The sequence below is a fragment of the Triturus cristatus genome, chromosome 7 (genome assembly GCF_964204655.1).
Source record: "Triturus cristatus chromosome 7, aTriCri1.1, whole genome shotgun sequence".
Taxonomy (NCBI): Eukaryota; Metazoa; Chordata; class Amphibia; order Caudata; family Salamandridae; genus Triturus; species Triturus cristatus.
This window is the reverse complement of record NC_140590.1, coordinates 353,722,008-353,741,716: the sequence shown is the minus strand read 5'-3', so window position 1 is coordinate 353,741,716 and position 19,709 is coordinate 353,722,008. Positions and strand designations below refer to the sequence as shown.

Genomic DNA, 19,709 nt, shown 5'->3' with positions numbered 1-19,709 from the left:
CACTTGCAATAATTTGAAATTCAGTGTTCACTGAGACATTAGCAATGTTTGGGTGAGTTAACATCTCCAAGTTCCATCTTGTTCAATGTTGATGACCAGAATTTATCAAGTTGCACGTGTATAGGTGTCAATTGTTGATGCAGGCAAGGTCAATTTTTTCACTAGTAGACATTTGTCTGATTCTCTCGCATTCTTTGACAGATAGTTCAAGATAACTTGCCCAGGGGATGGTGTGCGAGATACAGTGAATTTCCATTGTGATCATTCAGTAGGAAAAAAACTTTTTTCCTCGATACCCCTCACCCAGCAGGGTTGCCCTTTGGTGGCATGCTTCATCATTGGGGTTCATCCCAATTCTCTACGGATTGAGGCGTGCTACGACTTAATGGTTATGCAGGAGCACTTATCGAAGTAGTTAAATAATAAAGATAGTGAGGTGGGAGAAAGTGGAAAATTAAGTTAAAAATACCTGACTAATAGGACAATTCTTTTATTCCTGCCCGTAGTCGGTAAGGTTAAAATCAAGGGTTGTGACTAATGACGCGGAATGTAATGAGTCTGTTCTCTTCAGAAATAATTGGTCAACATGGTTCGAGCCGTTCCCCTATTGGCTCTTCTTCAGAACCTATACGAAATCTAATTCCAATGGTACCACTCCTCAGGATCCTCTAATGAGGAAACAGTAGATAAAATGCCATACGCATGCCCCTACTATACATACGGTAACTATGGTGTCCATGAATTCTAGTAGACGTGTCTTTATATCGTTATCCACATATTTGTTTGCCATGAAGTTGTGTAGTCACACAGGCTCAGTCATTTCAAAGGGGTTTCCTTGCTGCTGCTTAAAATAAAGAAGGCTGTCAACATGTTTATTAAAATGTTTCCCTCTCTTTCTCACTAATATTGAGTTTGTCATCTCTCTGATAACATTGCAAGTAGAAAGGACTTCATGGTAAACTAGCTGCCATTCAGCAACATATTCACTTTTACGTGTCTGACCATCAAGTCTCTTGGAGCTTTCTTTGTTCCCTGGATCGCCTGTTCTAGTTTGACATCTGGAGCCACAGCATAGAACATTGCCTCTCTGTCACTCACCACAATATGTCTTTGGATGAATTTTCTATAGAGGTATGGTTTTTCCACCTTTAGCTTCTTCACTATTTCCAAATACCAGGACCCATATCTCAGGTAGTTTATGCAATCGAATTCATGAAGCACAGTAAGAAAACAAGTTACTTACCTGTAACTGTAGTTCTCCAGTATTGGACCTTTCATAGATTATCATGCCTGAATCATTCCCCGTCGTTGAGACGGGAGTCTCCGGTACATAAAAAAGCTTTGCTTAGTATCATAGCAAACAGAAAAAAGGCCTAGGCCCATTTTCCTTTGCAACCCATAACCTTCGTTATGTAAAAAAGGACTAAACCAGTCCCTGAGCCAATCAGAGCCTCTCACCCTCTAGAACACTCCTGAGAGAACCTTCTGCCCTCAGATTTTCGTGCACTTGTGCAATAACACTCTTTGTGCTAAATCCGAGGTGAGCCTCTCAGGGGAGGAGGGTGGGTTGCATGTGAATCTATGAAAGGTCCAATACTGGAGAACTACAGTTACAGGTAAGTAACTTGTTTTCTTACTCCAGTATTGGAGCCTTTCATAGATTCACATGCCTGAATCAGAATAGCGAGCAGTAAATAAATGCACATTTTTTGTTATCTAGAAAGTGAATCCAGGAAACATATACAGTGTGATAAAACTGGTATCTGTACACCCAATTCCACATATCAAAATTCTTTGTAAACAGTAATACAATGAACAATAAAATGCACCAACGTACATAACCAAGGAAGGAGGGATGGTAAAGAAGGCTCACCGTTACTGGATAAGGTTCCTCAGCACCGCTTCTCCCACCGCCACATCTCTTCCTGTGGCTGCATCCAGGCAGTAATGCCTGGTGAAGGTGTGCGTACTCGTCCAGGTCGCCGCCCTGCAGATATCCTGGATCGGTACTCCTGCAAATAGAGCAGTAGAGGTGGAGACTGCTCTTGTTGAATGTGCACGGACTCGTGCATTCAAAGGTCGGCCAGCTGCCTGATGACAATACCCTATGGCACTTGATATCCATCTAGCAATTCCTCTCTTTGACAAAGGGAAACCCTTTCTGGGTGCGCTGTAGGCCACAAAAAGCTGTGAAGACTTGCGGAAAGGCTTAGTTTTCTGCAAATAGAATTTCAAACAACGCTGGACATCCAGCGAGTGGAGAGCTCTTTCCGCCGCTGTTGCTGGTTGTGGAAAAAAACTTTTGAGAATTAAAGGTTTGTTCAAATGAAAGTCAGTTGGAACCTTAGGGATGAATCTTGGATTAGTCCTGAGTATTATCCTGTCCTCCTTGAACTGCAAAAAAAGGCTCTTGGATCGTGAGAGCCTGAATTTCTCCCACTCTCCTGGCTGAAGTGAGCGCAATGAGAAGCGCAACTTTCCAGGAAAGAAATTTCAGTTCCGCCCTGTGAATTGGTTCAAAGGGCTGTTTCATCAACTGGGAAAGAACGACATTCAATTGCCAGAGAGGTGGTGGTGGTTTTATTGGAGGAAAAACTCGGAACAGACCTTTCATAAACTGCTTGATGACTCTAGCAGACCACAGAGATGGACCAGAGGCCGTTCTTCTAAAGCGTGAAATTGCAGCTAGATGTACTTTTATAGACGCATGCGCCAAACCAGACTTAGCCAAAAGCAAGAGGTATGGAATAATCTCGTGAGCTTCTGAAAGCAGCGGATGAATATTAGACCTTTTGCACCATAAACAGAACCTTTTCCATTTCATCCGATATGTCTTGTTTGTACTATCCGCTCTGGCTCTAGATAGAATCTCTCTGCACTCCGTAGGGATATTCAGATGTTGAAATTCACGGTATTCAGGAGCCAGGCTGCTAACTGCAGAGATTTCGGATCCGGATGCAGAACTTCCCCCTGGAACATTGTCAGCAGAGACGGTATCGTCTGCAGGCAAATCGGACGCTCCTCCGACAGCAGAAGGAGCTCCGCAAACCAATGCTGTCTGGGCCACCACGGAGCTATCAAGATTAACTTGCATGGTTCTTTCTTGATCTTCATAAGAACCCGCGGCAGGAGGGGAATTGGAGGAAAGGCGTAGGCAAAGATGCCTGACCATGCCATCAAAAACGCATTCCCCCAAGATCCCCGTTGGGGAAGCCAGCTTGCGAAGAACCGGCATTTCTTGTTCTCCCTTGTCGCAAAAAGATCTACTATTGGAGTTCCCCATTTCTGGAAGATGTTGTCCAAAATCCCGTTGTCGATTTCCCAATCGTGACAGACAGACTTTAGTCTGCTTAGAGTATCCGCTTTGGTGTTCTGGTCCCCTGGAAGATGTTCCGCTGTAATGGATACTTCATGTCGTAGAGCCCATTCCCATATCCACTGGGCTTCCCGAGACAGGGAGAGAGATCTTGTGCCTCCCTGTTTGTTCAAGTAGTGCATTGCTGTTGTGTTGTCTGTTCTTACCAACACGGCTGCACCTTGAATCCTTGGCAGGAACGCCAACAATGCTAAGCGGACGGCTCTGAGCTCCAAAAGGTTGATATGCAATTGTTGTTCGTCCGCTTTCCAACGACCGCTGACCTGCAGATCCTGAAGGAATGCTCCCCATCCTTCCAAGGATGCCTCTGTTGTAATGACCAATGGAGCTGGCTGAGTCAGGAAAGAAAGACCCTGTGAGATGTTTCGTTTTCGGGTCCACCATGTCGCCGCGTGGACCATGATCGGCGTCACTTTGATTATATCCTCGAAGGATCCTGTCGCTTGATGCCACTGAAGATCCAATTGCTCTTGTAACGGATGCATCCGTAGCCTGCAGCAAGGTACGAGGGGAATGCAAGATGACATCGTTCCCAGCAAAGACTTGTACCTGCGTACTGAAAGAGACTTTCTTTTTATAAACGCCTGGGATAGAGATATTATTCCCCGCTGTCTCTCCTCGGAGGGGAACGCTCTGTTTACCTCCGTATCCAGAATCGCTCCCAAGAAAGTTATATTTCTTGAAGGTTGTAGAGTCGACTTCTCCTCGTTTAGAGTGAGGCCTAAACTGGCAAATAGTTCTATGCAAGCCTCTGTTGATAACTGGGCTGACGCTTTCGATGGAGCCTTGACTAGCCAGTCGTCGAGGTAAGGAAACACTTGGTGTTTCTGTCTCCTTAGTACCGCTGCCACTGGAGCCAGACATTTTGTAAAAATCCTTGGGGCCGATTTCAGACCAAAAGGAAGCACCCTGAATTGGTAATGATCTTCGGCCACCACGAACCGAAGGTACTGCCTGTGTGAAGGATGGATTGGAATATGGAAATATGCATCCCGTAAATCCAGTTTGGTCATATAATCCCCTGGGTTTAACAGCAGCAGAATATCCTGGAGGGAGATCATTCTGAAGGTCTGATCCTTGAGGTAAGTATTTAGGGATCTGAGATCCAAAATGGGGCGCCATTGAAGAATGTTTTTCTTGATCAGAAAAAACCGGGAATAAAATCCCCTTCCTTTCTGGGAATTCGGTACCGGTTCTATTGCTCCCTTTCGGAGCATTGTCCGAATTTCTTGACGCATCTGATTTAAATACTTGACCTCTTGAAATCTTGGAGGTGAACAAGGGGGGCTTTCCAGAAAGTCTAGAGTATGACCGAATTGAATTATCTGGAGGACCCATTGGTCCGTCGTTATCTGCTGCCAATTTTGATGATGATAGGAAATTCTTCCACCCAGGGGAATATGTGACGTATGAGGAGTAAGTGTCACCAGAATGTCATTGTCTTCGGGTGGTGTCTTTCCCTTGACGACCTCCTCGACCTCTAGGAGTAGATTTTGTGAAACCTCCTCTTTGTGAATATTGTTGTTGACGATATGGTTGAGATGATGTGGAGTAGGAAGAATAACGGCCTTGTTGATAACCCCCTCTATAAGAGGGCTGGCCCCTACCACGTGAGCCACGAAAAGGAACTTTTCTATACTGCAATGTTCCCAGAGATTTCACTGTTTCCGTATCCTTTTTTATACTCTGTAAGGCCTCATCCACATGTTTTCCGAACAGATCTTCCCCATTGAACGGAAGATCCAAGATCTTATTCTGGACTTCAGGCCTAAAAGATGTTGCTCTCAACCATCCTTGTCTGCGCAAAACCGCCGCTCCTCCGAGAGATCTGAAGGCCGTGGTCGCAATGTCCATTGCACAATCTATGACTTCAGCCGAAGCCCTTTCACCCTCCTGGAGGATTTTTCTAGCCTCTTGTCTGTCCGCTTCAGGTATTTTATCAATGTATGGTGATAGGTCGCACCACATCTGCCTATCATACCTGCCCAGGATGGCTAGTGCGTTTGCTGCCTTGACCAGAAGAGCAGACATGGACGAAAACCTTTTACCTGCATTATCCAAGCGCCTACCCTCTCTGTCCGGTGGCGTGGAAATTGGAGCAGAGGGATTCCTCGATTTTTGCTGCGCCGCTTGAGTTATAACCGAGTCCGGTTTGGGGTGACCTAATAAACAAGCCGGAGCATCGGAAGGCGCTTTGTATTTTTTGTCCAGCCTGGCCAGCACTGGAGTAACCGTTGCCGGCGTCTCCATCACTTTGAGACCTTCCTCCCATAGATGACTCACAATTGGAAGAGATCTAACCGTCTTGCGAAACGGTTCTTTGAAATCATATAAAAAGCATTCTGCTTTATCTGATGACATACTGAGCGCAAATCTCTGCGCGGCTCTTTCCATCAGATTATGGAACCCTCCAATGTCCTCCGGAGGGGAATCCACAGGTCTTGGTGACGGAGATGAAGGGGACGGAATCAAATACTCATCCCATTCCTTACTAGGATCTGTTATCTCCCCTTCCTCCTGCTCTTCATCCTCAGAAGTGTCCAGAGCCGGCTGTGGCAAAGGTGTTAGTGGCCGCGGAACCGGTATCTCCTGTCTTCGCACTGGTGTACATGGCACAGAGTGCGCCGGAGCCACTGGCATCCTTTGGGTAGACTGAGGCAAAGTATGCCTCTTCTTGTAATCATCCAACATGAACTGCAAATCCGTCAGAAGAGAAGCTGGAACACTCACCATCTCTTCCTGATCCTGTTGTCGGGGGGGGTCCTGATAACCCCCATACTCATCCTCCCAGTCATCCTCCTGACATTTTACATGCAACTGAGAGGGGCTACTTGCATAGCCAAACGGGCCCTCATTATCCTCTTCCTGCGAATCTTCTTCCTCCAATAAATGGGATGGAACCAGAGGCGTTACCTTACTAGGAGACGTAATATCCGGGGTAATCCTTCTTTTCCTGTCCAAATCCCGCTATTCCGGGGTTTTTTCCCTCGTCGACGAGCCCGTCGACGAGATTGCCATAATAACCGCCGTCGACATCGTCGTCGTCGATGCCGTCGTCGACGCTGTAGACATAGTCGTCGTTGCCGCCGTCGACGATGTAGTTGTCACCCTCGTCGACGGTGCCGTCGACGATGTAGTTGTTGTCGTCGTCATTGTCGTCGCCGCTCTCGTCGTCGACACTGCCGTCGACGATGCCATCGTCGACGAGAGTACAGGCTTAATAATGACTTTTACTTCACTCTTCGTCGTCGACGACGCTACCTTCTTCGTCGACGGTCCCGTCGACGATGTAGAATTTCCTAATTTCTCCTCAGGTGAAGTAGACGCTGGCTTTTTAAGCGCATGTTTAATTTTAAGGGGTGATTTTGAAGGCTCAGAACTTGTTTTCCTTGGCTGTTTCACCCCTGAAGCATGACCCTTGCTCTCCTTTTCTTTAGTTTTAGGAGATTTTGAGGGACTGCGCTCTGAAGACCCAGCAGTGGTCTTTTTAAGAGCCTTCTCAGGTTTCTCCCCTGAGGTATGAGCCTGAGGAGATCTGCCTCTCTTCTGAGATCTCCTTGAAACAGTTGACGCCTCATCACTGTCACTAGACATGACGTCCTTCCTGGTTTTAAGTTTTTGGAGCCAAATTAGCAGTCTGTCTTCACGATCCCTTAAAGTCTTATTAGAAAAGGTGCGACATACCTTACACTCCTTCGCCTGGTGATGTGGGTAAAGGCAGTATATACAGTCCTTATGAGGATCATCAGTATATAATCTCTTCTTTGAGCAGGTGGCACAGGCCCTAAACAAGCCTTTCTTTTCTTTATCAGCCATTCTCCTAGATGATGTAGAAATTTCAGTAGAAAAAATCTCCTTAATCTAAAACCCACTGTAGAATTTGAGCAGAGCTCAAAGGAGACTCCCTAGCACAACGTGCGGTAGAAAATCTGAGGGCAGAAGGTTCTCTCAGGAGTGTTCTAGAGGGTGAGAGGCTCTGATTGGCTCAGGGACTGGTTTAGTCCTTTTTTACATAACGAAGGTTATGGGTTGCAAAGGAAAATGGGCCTAGGCCTTTTTCTGTTTGCTATGATACTAAGCAAAGCTTTTTTATGTACCGGAGACTCCCGTCTCGACGACGGGGAATGATTCAGGCATGTGAATCTATGAAAGGCTCCAATACTGGAGTAATCAGTGACTCCACAGACTTCACGTGCTGCTTCCTATCACCTTACCGAACAGCATTCACCAAGTTTTTCACTAGAGCTATCATGCGTAAAACATTTCCCCAATACTTGCAAAGTTCAGAATTTTCTTCACATTTTTTGACAATCTCTCTGAACTTGGTTTTATTCGGTTTTCAGATTTTAAACTGAGTGTATTGAACATTGGCTGGCTCTGCATTATGTCTTTTGAATGTAAGGGTGCCTTGTTCACTTCTGAGATATATGTAAAACCTAATTTGTCATTCTTGTTCCAAAAAGCATTCCAACACAATGTTTCTATAGCCTCAGATATGATGACCATACCTTGTAACGAATGAACATATTAAGTTCTGCTCAATTCTGACTGGACAATTTTGCTTCCGAAAAATTCAGCCTCGATTAGTGCATCATCTATGCGACATCCACTGAGATACAAAACTTTTGTCATGTGGAAAACGCCCATCATTGGATAATGGTAATCAAATTCTACTGGATTGCTCATAAAAATGTCAGCTACAATACAGAAAACACCTTCATCTTAGAGAATTGGCAGGATAGACTGTCTTTAAGCTGAGCATGCACATTTTGGAAATTCTTTAGAGCTGTGCATACTGCTGCCGAGTTTGTGTCTAGAGATGGTATTACTGGAAAAACCCAACTTTCTTCAGTGGGACAGTATTCTGTGATATCAGAACATGAATGCCGGCCCACAGTAGAACTGGCTTTTTTGCATTCTTCAGTCCGCACCGAATAAGCAATATGAAAAATTCAGTTAAATCAGATTTGCGGACCACTACATCAGGTCGAAGAAGGTACATGTCCTCAGCCACTTTTTATCTTTTTGGTAGACTAGGACGTGTTGAAGGCTTGTAGTGATTTAGCATATTTTGGCAAAGCAGTTGGGTTATAAGTTTGCAGCTTCGTTTGGTTATGCCTACAGTTGACACAGCTTGTTTTCCAGCACCTATCTCATTGGTACAGTTTTTAAAAAGCACCATAACAGTATTATGTGTGCTGGATGTTCCAGGCAAAGAAGAACTGTCTTCAAAATCAAAATTATCAAGAGCAGCGATTGTAAATCCTTTCCTGGTAAAGAGCCTTGGAAGTTGTGTGCGGATTCACAAGACTTCACAGCATAATCTGCTAACGAGTTCCTGTTCCGTACTATGTCATTATAACTTGTTGATACGCCAATCCTATTATTTGAAGTGATTAACTCTCAACTTTTGCACTTGTCATAGATTGCTTAGGCAGTCATCATGCATAGCGGAGTTTTCTTTTTGCCGTGATGTAATTCATAAGACATGATTTGAAAAAGACAGTACCTTTGCACAGCATAAGCCTGTCGGTTTATGGGATTGTCAGAACTAAATAAAATCTCGTCATTACTATTCACTATAGAAAAGAAAATCACTAAAATCATGAATTCTCTTTTACACCATAGGAGTTGCTTCTGTAACCGTGGGAACGTATCTCAAGGGCTACAGAGTGGTAGTAGTCACATACCTGAAGACAGCTTTTAATCAGTATATCTTCCCTACAAACAATGGTGTAAAAGAGAATTCGTGATTTCTTTTCCAATATTGAGTAGTAATGATGAGATTATATTTAGTTCTTATATCCCCACTATTGGGATGCGTGAGCAATTGGGATGTTTCAGATTTTTTCTAATTTGCATTCCACGGTGGTGCGGGAGGAAGTTCTGAACGACAACTGACAAGACACGATTGTGGTGATTGCTAGATAACTTTACAACATTGGCACTTAGCTATGGTTGGTGATGAATCACGCAATATGATGAAATGTCAATTCATGAATGTACATGAAATATGTTTTTTTTATCCTTTGCAGATATGCCCTTGATGAAGGGATGCGGGTCCGAAATCCATTGGGCCTATGTTGACCACATCTAATGGCACAGATAATTTTGTTGCTTCAATAATTGAGTTGTTCTGATTATGTATTGAACATATAGCACATATCTGATGAATAGTGTACAATTTGAAAACAATTGAGAAGAATTGTTATATATATTGATTTGAAATAATGTATTAAAATAATGAGATACAAGAAGAATCATTGTTTACATGTTCAAAAATGTTTGTATATCAAGTATAAGTTGTGCACACCTTTGTCCAAGGTGCCAGTTGGTTTCTGGTCCCACACAATAGTGGTGTGGTCTCCGGAAGTAGTTTACCAGCTGGTGTTGGATCTTTGAGCTGTGTCTTTCTGCGTCCTTCACCAATCTTTTGAGGTGGTGTCTTTGCATGTGATTCTCACTTTCTGTTGGGTGATGATTTCTGGAATCTCTGAATCTGTGGGATGTGTTTTCTCTTGTGCCAGTTCACCAGGCTTCACTAACGTTAATGAGGTTCTCTGTAGGCAGGGTTCATGGTCCATTTCGGATATTGCCCTTTGATGTTCTGTTTCTCCTGGAGTGTTCGCACAGGTATTGGCCATTTTGGTGGCTTGCTACATACTCTGGGGATCTTGGTGTTCCATTTCTTAGTTGACTGGCTGTTATGTTCCTCTTCTGTTTCTGCTGCTCAGGCTCGGTTTATGGTGGTCTGCTGTCTTCTGCCAAGGTTCAGTTGGTTGATGGGCCAGGTGAAGTCTCTTTGATTACCTTGCTGGAACAGCTGTTTCTTGATGGGGTCTTCCACTCGATGGTATGGAAAGTGTTTCTTTTTGAGTGGATGTTTTTTGTGTCTGTACTGAAGGCTGTTTTGGCCTCCTTTGCTTCTGTGGCAGGTCAATTGGTTGTGAATTCATGGGTTGATCTCCGCTACTTTCAGATTTATTCCTTTGGCCTTGTTGCTTTTGTTTTCCTTATTGTGTCGTGTCCTTCTGCTTTGGTTGCTCAGGTCGTCAGATTACGCATGTTATTTTCAGTGGGACAGGTAAGCTTGGAAGCATTGGCCTAATGGTTCAATGTGGGGAATCTGGTTAATGGTTCTCCATTTGTGCTTGTGCTGTGTGTGGTCTGGATGCCGGATACCAGCATACTGGGTTGGGGGCTGCCATTGCTCTCTGCTCGGTTCAGGATCACTGGGCTATCCATGCGACTCAGTGGTCTTCCATCTAGTGACTTTAGGGTGTGCTGGTGGCGCTTGTTCACTTTCTTTTGGTGGGGGTGCTACAGAAAGTTCTATTGAGGGTGGATGTCCATGTGGTGGGATGCTTTGTGTCTTTGAGGGAGTGCCTGAGTGGTTTCTTTGAATATGTTCACGTGACAGTTTTGCCAGTGGACTGTCCTGTGTCTGTCTCTGAGTGCAGTTCTTCTTGCGCCAGTGTTTGAGCTGGATTTTCCATCCCGGTAGAGGTGGCATTGGGATTGGATGTAATAAACAGAAATTGGTGGTTAGTAATAGGAGTGTCGCGCTCCAAGGATTTTTAGCATATAATTCTGATTCTAGTTCTGATTCAGTATGGTGCAAAGAGGTAAGGATGACCACCAGATCCCCTAATGTGTGGTCAAAATGGCCACAGATACAGTAGATACTAATCCTCTGCACACATTAAAAATTATAGACATAAATGGTACAGTTATAAATCACACTGATGCCTCTTTTTCATTTCATGGTTATTTTTTTTTTTTTCTTCTTTGGATGGTGTCCGTTTACACTCTACTCAGATCCTGATATTCTTAGCCAACACATGTTTCGTCGCTTAACAAGGGATAAACCTGTGACTTTTTCAGGGCTATAATCATGTCTTGAAAGTTTCTTAATTTCAGTGATAATTCCAACCCGAATTGATTTCTGGGGTTTTATCCTGTGTTCTGCTTATTGCCTGAGTATGGCCAATAGTAGGTGTATTCTATCCGGTTCCGTATACTTTTAGAATAGTAGTGCTTTAAACTGGTGCCCCATTCGGTAAAGGTTTTTTCTGGGAAAGTGTTCCCTTGTCCTGCGAGTATGCAGTGCATGGCCGCGGTGTGTCTGGAACAGATCGGATGTGTTTAGGGTCCTCGTGCAATTGTTTGGGGTTCCCAAAGCGGATCTGTTCATGGCTCGGGGGTCAATTTGTGGGCCCAATTTTGCATTGTGTCTGTTGAGCCAGTTTTGGGTAATGGATGCACTGTCTTTTCTCTGGGGGAAGGGTTTCTGGGTGCCTTTCCCCCAATTGCATTGCTTTGGTTTATCAGGGATGAAGCATCTGCGGTTCTAGTGGCTCCAGGCTGTAGTGGGCGGCCTTGGTTCCCTCTGTTGTTGCAGTTGGAGGTGATGTCATATTGGAGGTTTCCCCTGTGTCTGTGTCTGGGTCTGCTGTGATTTCCCGATCTATCTTCGGGGAGCCTGGCCTGGTTACCCTTGGCGGGCTGGCTGTGGGGTGGCTAGCTCTGGTGTTTTTGGTTTGTTCTCCTGAAGTTGCTCTCTTTATTCTGTATTCCTGGTCACTGGCTATGCAGTATTTTTCTGCCGGGCATTGGGTTTCTTTTCAGAGATGGTGTTCTGGGAACCGTTGGTCAGCTTTTCCTGTGTACATGATTGTGTTCTCGGACTTTCTTCAAGACAGTATTGTTTGGGCTCGACAGTTTTCCAGTTTTGTGCAGAGTGGGAGGCTGTTGGGTTTCCGGAATTCTGGGTTGTGTGGCATGTTGCTATTGGTGGCAGGTCTCTTATGGGGTTGTTTTCTGGACCTCTGTGGTGTGATCCCAGTCTTCTTGTTGGAAATATGCCACTGGGGGTTGCTGGCCTTGCAGTTGGCGCATTTGAGCCTTTGGTGGAGGTTTCTCTTCTGTTTCTCCCATCATGGTATTTTCTGGTGGGTGACTGGAATGAGTACTGCTGAGTTGGATGTAAATACCCGTCTGTTGTTCTGCACCAGAATGCCCTTGGGGTGTACGTGCTCTTTAATGCTACATATATTAGTTGCCCTCCTTACTATGGTGGGAACCTTTGTTGTCACCCTGTCTGGATGCGGTGGTTCTGGGGCCGGTTCCTTAGTTTCCTTAGGTGCCTTCTTTTTTCCTGTGTTCGGTGGAGTTGATGTTGCTTGTTTTTTGTTCTGACCCTCTGCCTGCGGATGAGGTTCTTCTGCACTGTTTGGATGTATGGCATGCTTTTAGGTGTCTCTGTCTCGTTCTCATCCTTTCATGCTGTGGGTTCACTTGTTGTTCCTTTTGGATTGGCTGGACAGGGTCTGAGGCCTGCTGTGTCTTCTCTCTGTTGGTGGCTGTTGTGGGTTGTAGTTGCGGCTTTTTGAGTTCATAGGTGTGTCTGTGCCGCACTCCCTGTGGAGTCGCTCTACTTGGCGGGTGCCTGCTTCTTGAGCGAGTTTGTGGGGTGCTTCCACAGCAGGTATCTGTGGACCTCCACTTGGGGTTTGCTACACACCTTTCTGTCACTTTACAGATTGGTGGTGGGCGGTGAGGTTTCTGCATGTTTTGGTGATGCTGTACTGTGTTCTGTTCACCATTACTTCTGTGCGCCTATGGGGCGTTTTTTTCATTTTCTGTTTCTACACCGGTATTGTATGAAGCCTGTCATTGCTTGGGTATACACTCATAGATGTAGGGACTGTGGCGAGGAGGTAATGCCTGGTTACTTGCCGGTAACCTTCATCACGCAGAGTCTCCAAGCTCCCGGTCACAGTCCTGGTTCCCATCCCTCCATCCCAGTGTTCGGCTTCATTGGCTTTGGGTTACAGGATTTCTGGATGTGAGGTCAGTGGTTTTATATCCCACAGGATGTGGGTGTGTCCTAGAGGGAAGGGATGGGAGCTGTAAGTGTTTTTGCTATTGCTTGATTAATGCTGCGGGAATGAGCTGATGCTCAGAGATGTAAGGACTGTGACGGGGAAGTCGGAGACTCGGAGTAATGAACTTTATCTGTAAGTAACCGAGCATTTGTTTTGTTAGACTGACAAAACAAATTCTGCCATTGTACATTCTCACCAGAAACATTTTAATTTCATTATTATGGCTCAATACAGTTTCATCAATATTGACCATTATTTCTCTGATCTCACTGAGTGTGATCCCGTAGCCAGCACTCAAGAGTGGCTCTAAAACTGTACCTGCTTTTTCAAAGAGTGCAAACTTAACTGAAGGCTGGCAGTTACGTTGCTGCTGGAGCTCAGTGTACATTCATATTCTCGAATATATGCACACATGCAGTTTGGGTGGGCATACAAATTCATTGCAAATCCATTCACCTTGCTGTTTAGATCAGCTACTCAGCTGAAAACTTCATCTTGGAAGAAACTAGCTGCAGATAAAAACATGTTTGCCCTCTGAGACTCACATACCCTGTACTTTGTTCTTTCGTCAATCCCTTTGGCCCTTGTTCTGGCTAAACCACTCATAACACATTGAAGATCCTCAGCTTTCTGATCAGTTGTTGGAGGTGGATGAGGGGTAGCCATCGATCTTCTAAGTGGATGGGAATTGGGTTTGGTTGTCTTCACTTTCTCAGAAGACTCAGATTTAAAAAAAAAAATTTTTTAACAGAGTTTTATATAGCGCGAACTTGACCCGAATCGGGTATCAGAGCGCTTTACATAGCGCCAGTTGCATTACATGAGGACACATTCTTTTTTTTGTTAGGCACGGGGAGATTAAATGATTTGCCAAGTATCACAGGATATTCAGCATCAGATTCTTGTTGTGATTCACTGTTTTATGCTATTTTTTGACCATTTCTTCCAGGTTTTTTTCCATTATATACGACTTGTAGCACTTGTTTCAATGATAAAATATATGATCCTCATCAGTTTCAATCCTTTGTGAACTTCGTCTTGCCGTATTTCTGCAGCATCTCAAACTCTCTTCTGTCCAGCCACAGTTGCTTTTATTTCAGATTAGTTTGGCATATGAAACATTTTTCTTTGTTGAAGGAGTCCTCAGATTTTGTAGCTAGGAGCACTCTGTCAGGAGGTAAAGTTCCTCTGCTACCACCTGCTTCGCTCATGTTTACGAATTTGAATCAATGGAAAATCTGACACAAAAGCATTATTAAAATAAATTACCAATATGATGGCTAAAACACATCCTTTAGGAGCCACAATTTTGGAGAATGGTGGAAGAGTTGCTCTGAGGAGTTATTTTCTGTCTCTTTTAGACTACTTGACCTCCCAAACCTATGCTTCTACACCAAAATGAATCATATACGTCTCATGGTTCCTAAAATATTACATCATAACTGCAACACATCCGCCATTTTTAAAAATGTTGTCCAGAAAAATTTGTCCCAGTTTGGCAATGTCTACCCAAGTTAAATTACTTCTCTAATTATACGAAAACACAAATCAAAAATAAAATCTCTGGGCAACAATTTTTTTATTGAGGTATATTAAGAGGTCAGGACTATGTGTGGTATGTGCTGTGCCTGCTTAGCTCAGTGCTCAGGGCAACATCATCATGCTGCCGTGCAAATGCCCATCCAGGAGAGTGTGTTGGTGATGGGTGTCATGGAATAAAGGCCCACGTCAAAGAGCAGTTGCAGGAGATACTGTGCAAATCATATCTGCATGGGTTCAGCCAGACACCACACATCTGTGATTTGGTTTCCCAGGGAAATGTGATTGGGCAGTGCTTAATCCGAGAAAAAAAATTCTAAGTGGTAGGTCGAATGATTTTCTTGAGACTACTGCAACCACTCGACACCCTCTGGTATTAGCGCGTGTTATAAATCTAAATTTCACTGGTGCCTGCCCTGCTACATTTTTCTGTTCCTTTCTGTGAGATAGGTCGAAAATCTGCCCATCTACCATGTACACAACTCCATTAATCCTCATCTAGAATTGGTATGCACTATAGAGATATCAATTAAACATGGCCTTTTCCATTTTTTTTCAAATAAGCAGCGTTTCACACTTATGCGGATGGAGGGGAATCCTACATTATGTCATGTGAGGTGCGATTAGGTTGTCCGTTGTTGTTTTCATTTGCATTCGGAAATTGAATGTTTATTCTATTCAATTCAAAATTCTTTATTTCGGTTCAATTAAAACCATAAAAGATAAAAACACTTTGCAATTTTTTAAATACAGTTGATATAAATGTGTTACATATAATTCAGCATGGTAGGGGCATTAATAAAAAGATGGCAGTGATATGACCTATTCCTGCTGTCTTTAAAACATATGCACTACAATAGATACATTAAAAACTAGGCATTTAAGTTAAAAGTCATTATTGTGGAATACTTAGCATCTTCTTCCATTATTATACTTTCCCATGAGGTTTATGTGTAAATTTCAAAGTATTACAAATACTTTTTAGTGCAGATACGAAATCACAGTTTTCCATATACCACCATAGATCATAAAGTGTATGTGCAAGTTTTACTAAAAACATGGGCTTAAATAAAACATGGTCATAAACTGTTAAAACTTCAGCCCTACTTTAGCCCTTATGTTATGTTAACCGGATTTGTATAGCGCACGGCTGCCCCAGCAAAGGGGCGTCCCGGCGCTTCTTGAACAAGGGACCGGCACATAAACAGTACAAGGGAAGCCAACTCAAAGCTAAGCACCCGAGGAGAACAAGAGGGTCTTAACGGTTTTCCTGAAAGTCAAAGATGAGACTTGCGTTAAATAAGTATCTACTTACACTGAAAACAATTGGTTGGGATGTATCTGTTTTCAATATTCTTTCTGCCTCTTGACAAAACCTAGTATTCCCATTTTTACAAACTGGATTAATCCATTTCTTCCTAGGTTTGTCATATGATGAACAGAAAAATACTACATGCAAATCATTTTCTTTAGTCTCACTTTGGCATAATACACACAATTCACTGCTTTTTCCATCCTGATTACTGGCCCATATCTAAACTTCATATACAAAGATTTGGATAGTTGTGGGCGCACCTCATCCAAGAAGGGCTCGAAGCTTGCTACATCTTCAAAAAGAAGAAACCTTGTTGTTAGTGACCCAGTAGTCGAGCTGTGTGTCCCACTGTTTTGGATATAGGCCCAAAAGGTAGATTTTAGCAGTTTCTTACAGGATGGTGACAACTGGGTTGGATCTTCCCATTAATGTTGTAGACCCAACTTCATAAACCAGGAGGAAACGTGCTTAAGCCATGGAATATCCCTGCTCTGATCAATCTTCAGGATCTCCTCCAAGCCTTCCTTATTTTGTGTCAGTTCTATGGTTGACCAAAGTCTCACCCAGAATAAAAGGGGTCTTAGTAAGGCGTGGTGATCAGTGCTTTTGGCATTTAAGTCCATAATAATCGTAATCAGTGGTGCTCGAATTGGGAGGCTTAATAATTTTCTAAAAAATGTATTTTCCCCCAATTCAAAATTCTTTTTACAGTGGGGCCCCCATATTTCAACCCCATAAAGAGAGGCTGATTGTGCTTCCAAAGCGGGGGACACCGCTTTCAAAATACTGCTCCCATGTTTCTTTAATATCGGCAGGGAGTTTTGAAGCACAACTATCTTGTTTCTTTCCAGTTGAGGCTTCCAAGACAATTTTGTATCTAGGGTTATGCCTAGATAATTAAAACTTTGCACATGCTCTAATTTCTGGTTGTTTAGCACTAGATTCTTTTTGAAAAATCTATGTGGATTTATTGCCATGTACTTGGTTTTGCTGGAATTTATTTCAAGGCCTTTCATACTGTAGTATGTATGGAAGGAATCCATTAAACACTGTAGTCCTTTTGGGGTTTGTGAAATTAGTATGGTGTCGTCAGCAAATAAAAGAGCTGGCACCAGGTATCCCCCCAACTTAGGTGCATCATTTAGGCAGCCATTCAAATAATTGGGGATATCATTTACGTACAATGAGAATAAGGTAGGTGCCAGTACACACCCCTGGCGAACTCCCCTTCTCACAGGGATTGATTTAGTAAGTTCACCCCTCGGGCCCCATCACACTTTACATCTCATCGAATCCCACAGTAAATTTTGAGGTACAAAATTGAATGCTGCTTTTAGGTCGACAAAAGCTATATATAGGTGGCCCTTTCTTAGATTTATATATTGCCAGCATAGGCATATAAATCTAAAAACCCGGTCAATTATACTGGTTTTGATTCCGAATCCTGCCTGGAATTTTGAAAGCACATTGTTCTCCTCAATCTAATCATTTAGTCTATTTAAAATATGCCTAGCAAATGTTTTTTGTAAAATATCTATTAAACTAATAGGGCGATCATTTGCGGGGTCATAACGATTGCCTTTTTTAAAAATCGTAATGATTTCTGCCCCTTTCCAAGATTCGGTGTGCCCGAAGCTATTGCATTACATATGTATGGTCCCCAAACTCTGATATCGTGTTTCAATAAGTCTCCCGGGATTTTTACAGGACGTGGAGCTTTCCCTGCTTTGACTGTGTCAACTGCCATTGTTGTTTCCTTCAAGCTAAAATGTAGGTTAGTAGCCTTTAGGTTAAGTGCCAAGTCATCAATAGTGAAAGATTGCTTACATTCAACTGCTGCATAAAGGCAGGAAAAGTGATCGACCCAGGTATTGGCGTCAAGAAAAAGGTCCTAAGAAACCCTGCCTGTCTTATTCTCCTTTGCTATTAATCTCCAAAAACCTGACGGGTCCTTAGACTTAGCCGCACTGTTTAAGTCTGTCCAGATATCATCCCATGTTTTTTTTGCATTAGCCAGGGTTCTCTTGTATTTAATCCTATTCTCCTTTGTGGCAGTTATATTGTTATTTTTACTTGCCGATATAAGTTCAGCTTTTGCTACTTGAGAGTTTAACATTAATACCATAAAAATACAAGTTTCAGAAGTCAAATCACACGGACCAATATACAAAGACTGAGTTGTCTTAAGCTATTTCATGTCTGGCATGAGTTGCTTGCATATTGACTTTTTTCCTCTGCATTCTGATGTTTGTAGTCCTGTATTTATAATGGGGAAAATATAAGCTTCAGAATTTAAGGAAAAATAACACTTACCTCAAAATAAGACTTGCCTGATCTAAAGCAACTCGAGAGCTCCGATTTGTTTTCGTATGCGGTTTCAAATCCTAAATCTCACCATGCTAATTCCAGACTAGACTGGAGGCATGCATAAAGTACACTGGTGGCCTGGCCCACCCTGAGTCAAGTCAGCCAAAGTAAAGAGAGCTAAATATTCTTCCTTCTTGGGAGTGAAGCAGGGCCTTGGAGAGGTCTTGACTGCCACTGGTTCCTCTGCCCCTTTGCTGCGGAAGCAGTGCCATGCTTGAACTAAAAATGTATTTTTAATCTGTCACAATCAGCAATGCGGTCTGACCACTGCTCAGTGCAGTCTTCGATAAAAGCGTCTCATTCGAGTGCTGGTGCTTTAAATTGAATTCTGCTGCAGAGCTCTTGAAAGCTCCTGCTGGAATATATCTTTCTCCCTCTACCTGGGGCAAGAAAGAATAAGGGTAGGCCTGCGGGTTATGACACGCTCTTCTCCCCCTTCTCCCACAAAGCTATTACCCAGGGTGGGAGGCAACATCTAAACCATCTTCTGCGTTGTCCCTCCCGTGGCTGCTCACCCCAGCAGTTGTTCTGTAATGGGAACATGTGCAGGGCAGGGCAGAGCAGAATTAGCCTCATTCTACCAGGGATGGCCCCAGGCAATCTATATGACACCATACTTTGATTCAGCTGTATTTTATTTACACACTTGTTCATGTACTTCCTGTACTGTTAACATTCAAAATGTGATAAATGAGACAACAATAAAAGAAGTGTCAATTTCTGATTTTATAAGTATAAATATGCCTTTCTTTCCACTTCTTTCCATACAGTTGGTTTATTTTAATATATCTTTATTGATATATTTTGTCGAACTCATGAAAATGTTTTTGAATTTAAATTAAACAACTGTTTTGCCCTGAAGAAGCAATTTTAAATAATGAAGCATGTTCTCCATTGAGATTATCATTGTAAATTGTTTTTGAATATCAATGAGCGTATATATTCGCAACGTGAGATTGAATTCTGAAATTGAACAGACTGCTAAATTAACTGAGATATTAGTGTAGCTGACCAAGAAATGGACCACCGGAACCCCACAGATATTAATGGCTGTGGAGACGTGGCCTGTTGGCAGTGCCTGGATCCCAAGGTCAGGAGGAGTGGATTTCAGAAACTCAGGGGCTGGAGTGGGTTGCTGGGTCTCTTGTTATATTTCTTTCTTCGACTATTGTGTCTAGTAGGTTTCTACAAATGTTCACACGTCATGTGCAACTACTAACTATGG

General features: G+C 43.2%; 1 protein-coding gene across 1 annotated transcript in view; it reads right to left on the bottom strand.

The window, feature by feature from the left end:
* The window catches only part of LOC146809649 (uncharacterized), a 763,091-nt gene that overhangs the window by 7,200 nt on the left and 736,182 nt on the right, over positions 1-19,709 (bottom strand). The gene's annotated exons all lie outside the window — the stretch shown is intronic.